The sequence below is a fragment of the Petromyzon marinus genome, unplaced genomic scaffold (assembly GCF_048934315.1).
Source record: "Petromyzon marinus isolate PM22_M1 ecotype Great Lakes invasive population unplaced genomic scaffold, UKy_Petmar_22M1.pri1.0 PM_Scaffold_333, whole genome shotgun sequence".
Taxonomy (NCBI): Eukaryota; Metazoa; Chordata; class Hyperoartia; order Petromyzontiformes; family Petromyzontidae; genus Petromyzon; species Petromyzon marinus.
Genome location: NW_027423317.1, coordinates 72,569 through 82,319, shown reverse-complemented (window position 1 = coordinate 82,319; position 9,751 = coordinate 72,569).

The window sequence follows — 9,751 nt, the reverse complement described above, 5'->3', positions numbered from 1 at the left end:
AGCCTGGTTTCAACACTGGGTCTGGGTGTCTCTCTCAGGGGGTTCACGATGGCCGTGTCAGAGACACTGAGTGCCTGTGTTCAACACTGGGTCTGGGTGTCTCTCTCTCTCAGGGGGTTCACGATGGCCGTATCAGAGACACTGAGAGCCTGGGTTCAACATTGGGTCTGGGTGTCTCTCTCTCTCAGGGGGTTCACGGTGGCCGTGTCAGAGACACTGAGAGCCTGGGTTCAACACTGGGTCTGGGTGTCTCAGGGGGTTCACGATGGCCGTGTCAGAGACACTGAGAGCCTGAGTTCAACACTGGGACTGGGTGTCTCTCTCAGGAGGTTCACGATGGCCGTGTCCGAGACACTGAAAGCCTGGGTTCAACACTGAGTCTAGGTGTCTCTCACAGGGGGTTCATAATGGCCGTGTCAGAGACACTGAGTCCCTGGTTTCAACACTGGGTCTGAGTGTCTCTCTCTCAGGGGGTTCACGATGGCCGTGTCAGAGACACTGAGAGCCTGGGTTCAACACTGGGTCTGGGTGTCTCTCTCAGGGGGTTCATAATTGTCGTGTCAGAGACACTGAGAGCCTGGGTTCAACACTGAGTCTAGGTGTCTCTCTCAGGGGGTTCACAATGGCCGTGTCAGAGACACTGAGAGCCTGAGTTCAACACTGAGTCTGCGTGTCTCTCTCAGGGGGTTCACGATGGCCGTGTCAGAGACACTGAGATCCTGGGTTCAACACTGGGACTGGGTGTCTCTCTCTCTCAGGGGGTTCACGGTGGCCGTGTCAGAGACACTGAGAGCATGGGTTCAACACTGGGTCTGGGTGTCTCTCTCAGGGGGTTCATAATGGTCGTGTCAGAGACACTGAGAGCCTGGGTTCAACACTGGGTCTGAGTGTCTCTCTCTCAGGGGGTTCACGATGGCCGTGTCAGAGACACTGAGAGCCTGGGTTCAACATTGGGTCTGGGTGTCTCTTTCAGGGGGTTCATAATGGTCGTGTCAGAGACACTGAGAGCCTGGGTTCAACACTGGGTCTGAGTGTCTCTCTCTCAAGGGGTTCACGATGGCCGTGTCAGAGACACTGAGATCCTGGGTTCAACACTGGGTCTGGGTGTCTCTCTCAGGGGGTTCATATTTGTCGTGTCAGAGACACTGAGAGCCTGGGTTCAACACTGAGTCTAGGTGTCTCTCTCAGGGGGTTCACAATGGCCGTGTCAGAGACACTGAGAGCCTGAGTTCAACACTGAGTCTGGGTGTCTCTCTCAGGGGGTTCACGATGGCCGTGTCAGAGACACTGAGACCTTGGGTTCAACACTCGGTCTGGGTGTCTCTCTCTCAGGTGGTTCACGATGGCCGTGTCAGAGACACTGAGAGAATGAGTTCAACACTAAGTCTAGGTGTCTCTCTCAGGGGGTTCACGATGGCCGTGTCAGAGACACTGAGATCCTGGGTTCAACACTGGGACTGGGTGTCTCTCAGGGGGTACACGATGTCCGTGTCAGAGACACTGAGAGCCTGGGTTCAACACTGGGTCTGGGTGTCTCTCAGGGGGTACACGATGTCCGTGTCAGAGACACTGAGAGCCTGGGTTCAACACTGGGTCTGAGTGTCTCTCAGGGGGTACACGATGTCCGTGTCAGAGACACTGAGAGCCTGGGTTCAACACTGGGTCTGAGTGTCTCTCTCTGGGGGTTCACGATGGCCGTGTCAGAGACACTGAGAGCCTGGGTTCAACACTGAGTCTAGGTGTCTATCTCAGGGGGTTCATAATGGCCGTGTCAGAGACACTGAGACCCTGGGTTCAACACTGGGTCTGGGTGTCTCTCTCTCTCTCAGGGGGTTCACGATGGCCGTGTCAGAGACACTGAGAGCCTGGGTTCAACACTGGGTCTGAGTGTCTCTCTCTCAGGGGGTTCACGATGGCCGTGTCAGAGACACTGAGACCCTGGGTTCAACATTGAGTCTAGGTGTCTCTCTCAGAGGGTTCACGATGGCCGTGTCAGAGATACTGAGATCCTGGGTTCAACACTGGGTCTGGGTGTCTCTCTCAGGGGGTTCATAATGGCCGTGTCAGAGACACTGAGACCCTGGGTTCAACACTGGGTCTGGGTGTCTCTCTCTCTCTCAGGGGGTTCACGATGGCCGTGTCAGAGACACTGAGAGCCTGGGTTCAACACTGGGTCTGAGTGTCTCTCTCTCAGGGGGTTCACGATGGCCGTGTCAGAGTCACTGAGAGCCTGGGTTCAACATTGGGTCTGGGTGTCTCTCTCTCAAGGGGTTCACGATGGCCGTGTCAGAGACACTGAGAGCCTGGGTTCAACACTGGGTCTGGGTGTCTCTCTCAGGGGGTTCATAATTGTCGTGTCAGAGACACTGAGAGCCTGGGTTCAACACTGAGTCTAGGTGTCTCTCTCAGGGGGTTCACGATGGCCGTGTCAGAGACACTGAGATCCTGGGTTCAACACTGGGACTGGGTGTCTCTCTCAGGGGGTTCATAATGGTCGTGTCAGAGACACTGAGAGCCTGGGTTCAACACTGGGTCTGAGTGTCTCTCTCTCAAGGGGTTCACGATGGCCGTGTCAGAGACACTGAGATCCTGGGTTCAACACTGGGTCTGGGTGTCTCTCTCAGGGGGTTCATATTTGTCGTGTCAGAGACACTGAGAGCCTGGGTTCAACACTGGGTCTGGGTGTCTCTCTCAGGGGGTTCACGATGGCCGTGTCAGAGACACTGAGAGCCTGGGTTCAACACTGGGTCTGGGTGTCTCTCAGGGGGTACACGATGTCCGTGTCAGAGACACTGAGAGCCTGGGTTCAACACTGGGTCTGAGTGTCTCTCAGGGGGTACACGATGTCCGTGTCAGAGACACTGAGAGCCTGGGTTCAACACTGGGTCTGAGTGTCTCTCTCTGGGGGTTCACGATGGCCGTGTCAGAGACACTGAGAGCCTGGGTTCAACACTGAGTCTAGGTGTCTATCTCAGGGGGTTCATAATGGCCGTGTCAGAGACACTGAGACCCTGGGTTCAACACTGGGTCTGGGTGTCTCTCTCTCTCTCAGGGGGTTCACGATGGCCGTGTCAGAGACACTGAGAGCCTGGGTTCAACACTGGGTCTGAGTGTCTCTCTCTCAGGGGGTTCACGATGGCCGTGTCAGAGACACTGAGACCCTGGGTTCAACATTGAGTCTAGGTGTCTCTCTCAGAGGGTTCACGATGGCCGTGTCAGAGACACTGAGATCCTGGGTTCAACACTGGGTCTGGGTGTCTCTCTCTCTCTCAGGGGGTTCACGATGGCCGTGTCAGAGACACTGAGAGCCTGGGTTCAACACTGGCTCTGAGTGTCTCTCTCTCAGGGGGTTCACGATGGCCGTGTCAGAGACACTGAGACCCTGGGATCAACACTGAGTCTGGGTGTCTCTCTCAGGGGGTTCACGATGGCCGTGTCAGAGACACTGAGAGCCTAGGTTCAACACTGAGTCTAGGTGTCTCTCTCTCTTGGGGTTCACGATGGCCGTGTCAGAGACACTGAGAGCCTGGGTTCAACATTGGGTCTGGGTGTCTCTCTCTCAAGGGGTTCACGATGGCCGTGTCAGAGACACTGAGAGCCTGGGTTCAACACTGGGTCTGGGTGTCTCTCTCAGGGGGTTCATAATTGTCGTGTCAGAGACACTGAGAGCCTGGGTTCAACACTGGGTCTGAGTGTCTCTCTCAGGGGGTTCACGATGGCCGTGTAAGAGACACTGAGAGCCTGGGTTCAACACTGGGACTGGGTGTCTCTCTCAGGAGGTTCACGATGGCCGTGTCCGAGACACTGAAAGCCTGGGTTCAACACTGAGTCTAGGTGTCTCTCTCAGGGGGTTCATAATGGCCGTGTCAGAGACACTGAGACCCTGGTTTCAACACTGGGTCTGAGTGTCTCTCTCTCAGGGGGTTCACGATGGCCTTGTCAGAGACACTGAGACCCTGGGTTCAACACTGGGTCTAAGTGTCTCTCTCTCAAGGGGTTCACGATGGCCGTGTCAGAGACACTGAGAGCCTGGGTTCAACACTGGGTCTGAGTGTCTCTCTCTGGGGGTTCACGATGGCCGTGTCAGAGACACTGAGACCCTGGGTTCAACACTGAGTCTAGGTGTCTCTCTCAGGGGGTTCACGATGGCCGTGTCAGAGACACTGAGAGCCTGGGTTCAACACTGGGTCTGGGTGTCTCTCTCTCTCTCAGGGGGTTCACGATGGCCGTGTCAGAGACACTGAGATCCTGGGTTCAACACTGGGACTGGGTGTCTCTCTCAGGGGGTTCATAATGGTCGTGTCAGAGACACTGAGAGCCTGGGTTCAACACTGGGTCTGGGTGTCTCTCTCTCAGGGGGTTCACGATGGCCGTGTCAGAGACACTGAGAGCCTGGGTTCAACACTGGGTCTGGGTGTCTCTCTCAGGGGGTTCATATTTGTCGTGTCAGAGACACTGAGAGCCTGGGTTCAACACTGGGTCTGAGTGTCTCTCTCAGGGGGTTCATAATGGTCGTGTCAGAGACACTGAGAGACTGGGTTCAACATTGGGTCTGGGTGTCTCTCTCAGGGGGTTCATAATGGTCGTGTCAGAGACACTGAGAGCCTGGGTTCAACACTGGGTCTGAGTGTCTCTCTCTCAAGGGGTTCACGATGGCCGTGTCAGAGACACTGAGATCCTGGGTTCAACACTGGGTCTGGGTGTCTCTCTCAGGGGGTTCATATTTGTCGTGTCAGAGACACTGAGAGCCTGGGTTCAACACTGAGTCTAGGTGTCTCTCTCAGGGGGTTCACGATGGCCGTGTCAGAGACACTGAGATCCTGGGTTCAACACTGGGACTGGGTGTCTCTCTCTCTCAGGGGGTTCACGATGGCCGTGTCAGAGACACTGAGACCCTGGGTTCAACACTGGGTCTGGGTGTCTCTCTCTCTCAGGGGGTTCACGATGGCCGTGTCAGAGACACTGAGAGCCTGGGTTCAACACTGGGTCTGGGTGTCTCTCAGGGGGTACACGATGTCCGTGTCAGAGACACTGAGAGCCTGGGTTCAACACTGGGTCTGAGTGTCTCTCAGGGGGTACACGATGTCCGTGTCAGAGACACTGAGAGCCTGGGTTCAACACTGGGTCTGAGTGTCTCTCTCTGGGGGTTCACGATGGCCGTGTCAGAGACACTGAGAGCCTGGGTTCAACACTGAGTCTAGGTGTCTCTCTCAGGGGGTTCATAATGGCCGTGTCAGAGACACTGAGACCCTGGGTTCAACACTGGGTCTGGGTGTCTCTCTCTCTCTCAGGGGGTTCACGATGGCCGTGTCAGAGACACTGAGAGTCTGGGTTCAACACTGGGTCTGAGTGTCTCTCTCAGGGGGTTCACGATGGCCGTGTCAGAGACACTGAGATCCTGGGTTCAACACTGGGTCTGGGTGTCTCTCTCAGGGGGTTCACGGTGGCCGTGTCAGAGACACTGAGTGCCTGTGTTCAACACTGGGTCTGGGTGTCTCTCTCTCTCAGGGGGTTCACGATGGCCGTGTCAGAGACACTGAGAGCCTGGGTTCAACATTGGGTCTGGGTGTCTCTCTCTCTCAGGGGGTTCACGGTGGCCGTGTCAGAGACACTGAGAGCCTGGGTTCAACACTGGGTCTGGGTGTCTCAGGGGGTTCACGATGGCCGTGTCAGAGACACTGAGAGCCTGGGTTCAACATTGGGTCTGGGTGTCTCTCTCTCTCAAGGGGTTCACGGTGGCCGTGTCAGAGACACTGAGAGCCTGGGTTCAACACTGGGTCTGGGTGTCTCAGGGGGTTCACGATGGCCGTGTCAGAGACACTGAGACCCTGGGTTCAACACTGGGTCTGAGTGTCTCTCTCAGGGGGTTCACGATGGCCGTGTAAGAGACACTGAGAGCCTGGGTTCAACACTGGGACTGGGTGTCTCTCTCAGGAGGTTCACGATGGCCGTGTCCGAGACACTGAAAGCCTGGGTTCAACACTGAGTCTAGGTGTCTCTCTCAGGGGGTTCATAATGGCCGTGTCAGAGACACTGAGACCCTGGTTTCAACACTGGGTCTGAGTGTCTCTCTCTCAGGGGGTTCACGATGGCCTTGTCAGAGACACTGAGACCCTGGGTTCAACACTGGGTCTAAGTGTCTCTCTCTCAAGGGGTTCACGATGGCCGTGTCAGAGACACTGAGAGCCTGGGTTCAACACTGGGTCTGAGTGTCTCTCTCTGGGGGTTCATAATGGCCGTGTCAGAGACACTGAGACCCTGGGTTCAACACTGGGTCTGGGTGTCTCTCTCTCTCTCAGGGGGTTCACGATGGCCGTGTCAGAGACACTGAGAGCCTGGGTTCAACACTGGGTCTGAGTGTCTCTCTCAGGGGGTTCACGATGGCCGTGTCAGAGACACTGAGATCCTGGGTTCAACACTGGGTCTGGGTGTCTCTCAGGGGGTACACGATGTCCGTGTCAGAGACACTGAGAGCCTGGGTTCAACACTGGGTCTGAGTGTCTCTCAGGGGGTACACGATGTCCGTGTCAGAGACACTGAGAGCCTGGGTTCAACACTGGGTCTGAGTGTCTCTCTCTGGGGGTTCACGATGGCCGTGTCAGAGACACTGAGAGCCTGGGTTCAACACTGAGTCTAGGTGTCTATCTCAGGGGGTTCATAATGGCCGTGTCAGAGACACTGAGACCCTGGGTTCAACACTGGGTCTGGGTGTCTCTCTCTCTCTCAGGGGGTTCACGATGGCCGTGTCAGAGACACTGAGAGCCTGGGTTCAACACTGGGTCTGAGTGTCTCTCTCTCAGGGGGTTCACGATGGCCGTGTCAGAGACACTGAGACCCTGGGTTCAACATTGAGTCTAGGTGTCTCTCTCAGAGGGTTCACGATGGCCGTGTCAGAGACACTGAGATCCTGGGTTCAACACTGGGTCTGGGTGTCTCTCTCAGGGGGTTCATAATGGCCGTGTCAGAGACACTGAGACCCTGGGTTCAACACTGGGTCTGGGTGTCTCTCTCTCTCTCAGGGGGTTCACGATGGCCGTGTCAGAGACACTGAGAGCCTGGGTTCAACACTGGGTCTGAGTGTCTCTCTCTCAGGGGGTTCACGATGGCCGTGTCAGAGACACTGAGACCCTGGGATCAACACTGAGTCTGGGTGTCTCTCCTTCTCTCAGGGGGTTCACGATGGCCGTGTAAGAGACACTGAGAGCCTAGGTTCAACACTGAGTCTAGGTGTCTCTCTCTCTTGGGGTTCTCGATGGCCGTGTCAGAGACACTGAGAGCCTGGGTTCAACATTGGGTCTGGGTGTCTCTCTCTCAAGGGGTTCACGATGGCCGTGTCAGAGACACTGAGAGCCTGGGTTCAACACTGGGTCTGGGTGTCTCTCTCAGGGGGTTCATAATTGTCGTGTCAGAGACACTGAGAGCCTGGGTTCAACACTGAGTCTAGGTGTCTCTCTCAGGGGGTTTACGATGGCCGTGTCAGAGACACTGAGATCCTGGGTTCAACACTGGGACTGGGTGTCTCTCTCAGGGGGTTCATAATGGTCGTGTCAGAGACACTGAGAGCCTGGGTTCAACACTGGGTCTGGGTGTCTCTCTCTCAGGGGGTTCACGATGGCCGTGTCAGAGACACTGAGAGCCTGGGTTCAACATTGGGTCTGGGTGTCTCTCTCAGGGGGTTCATAATGGTCGTGTCAGAGACACTGAGAGCCTGGGTTCAACACTGGGTCTGAGTGTCTCTCTCTCAAGGGGTTCACGATGGCCGTGTCAGAGACACTGAGATCCTGGGTTCAACACTGGGTCTGGGTGTCTCTCTCAGGGGGTTCATATTTGTCGTGTCAGAGACACTGAGAGCCTGGGTTCAACACTGAGTCTAGGTGTCTCTCTCAGGGGGTTCACGATGGCCGTGTCAGAGACACTGAGATCCTGGGTTCAACACTGGGACTGGGTGTCTCTCTCTCTCAGGGGGTTCACGATGGCCGTGTCAGAGACACTGAGACCCTGGTTTCAACACTGGGTCTGGGTGTCTCTCTCTCTCAGGGGGTTCACGATGGCCGTGTCAGAGACACTGAGAGCCTGGGTTCAACACTGGGTCTGGGTGTCTCTCAGGGGGTACACGATGTCCGTGTCAGAGACACTGAGAGCCTGGGTTCAACACTGGGTCTGAGTGTCTCTCAGGGGGTACACGATGTCCGTGTCAGAGACACTGAGAGCCTGGGTTCAACACTGGGTCTGAGTGTCTCTCTCTGGGGGTTCACGATGGCCGTGTCAGAGACACTGAGAGCCTGGGTTCAACACTGAGTCTAGGTGTCTCTCTCAGGGGGTTCATAATGGCCGTGTCAGAGACACTGAGACCCTGGGTTCAACACTGGGTCTGGGTGTCTCTCTCTCTCTCAGGGGGTTCACGATGGCCGTGTCAGAGACACTGAGAGCCTGGGTTCAACACTGGGTCTGAGTGTCTCTCTCAGGGGGTTCACGATGGCCGTGTCAGAGACACTGAGATCCTGGGTTCAACACTGTGTCTGGGTGTCTCTCTCAGGGGGTTCACGATGGCCGTGTCAGAGACACTGAGATCCTGGGTTCAACATTGGGTCCGGGTGTCTCTCTCTCAGGGGGTTCACGGTGGCCGTGTCAGAGACACTGAGTGCCTGTGTTCAACACTGGGTCTGGGTGTCTCTCTCTCTCAGGGGGTTCACGATGGCCGTGTCAGAGACACTGAGAGCCTGGGTTCAACATTGGGTCTGGGTGTCTCTCTCTCTCAGGGGGTTCACGGTGGCCGTGTCAGAGACACTGAGAGCCTGGGTTCAACACTGGGTCTGGGTGTCTCAGGGGGTTCACGATGGCCGTGTCAGAGACACTGAGAGCCTGGGTTCAACATTGGGTCTGGGTGTCTCTCTCTCTCAAGGGGTTCACGGTGGCCGTGTCAGAGACACTGAGAGCCTGGGTTCAACACTGGGTCTGGGTGTCTCAGGGGGTTCACGATGGCCGTGTCAGAGACACTGAGACCCTGGGTTCAACACTGGGTCTGAGTGTCTCTCTCAGGGGGTTCACGATGGCCGTGTAAGAGACACTGAGAGCCTGGGTTCAACACTGGGACTGGGTGTCTCTCTCAGGAGGTTCACGATGGCCGTGTCCGAGACACTGAAAGCCTGGGTTCAACACTGAGTCTAGGTGTCTCTCTCAGGGGGTTCATAATGGCCGTGTCAGAGACACTGAGACCCTGGTTTCAACACTGGGTCTGAGTGTCTCTCTCTCAGGGGGTTCACGATGGCCTTGTCAGAGACACTGAGACCCTGGGTTCAACACTGGGTCTAAGTGTCTCTCTCTCAAGGGGTTCACGATGGCCGTGTCAGAGACACTGAGAGCCTGGGTTCAACACTGGGTCTGGGTGTCTCTCTCAGGGGGTTCACAATGGCCGTGTCAGAGACACTGAGAGCCTGGGTTCAACACTGGGTCTGGGTGTCTCTCTCTCTCAGGGGGTTCACGATGGCCGTGTCAGAGACACTGAGAGCCTGGGTTCAACATTGGGTCTGGGTGTCTCTCTCTCTCAGGGGGTTCACGGTGGCCGTGTCAGAGACACTGAGAGCCTGGGTTCAACACTGGGTCTGGGTGTCTCAGGGGGTTCACGATGGCCGTGTCAGAGACACTGAGAGCCTGGGTTCAACATTGGGTCTGGGTGTCTCTCTCTCTCAAGGGGTTCACGATGGCCGTGTCAGAGACACTGAGAGCCTGGGTTCAACACTGGGTCTGGGTG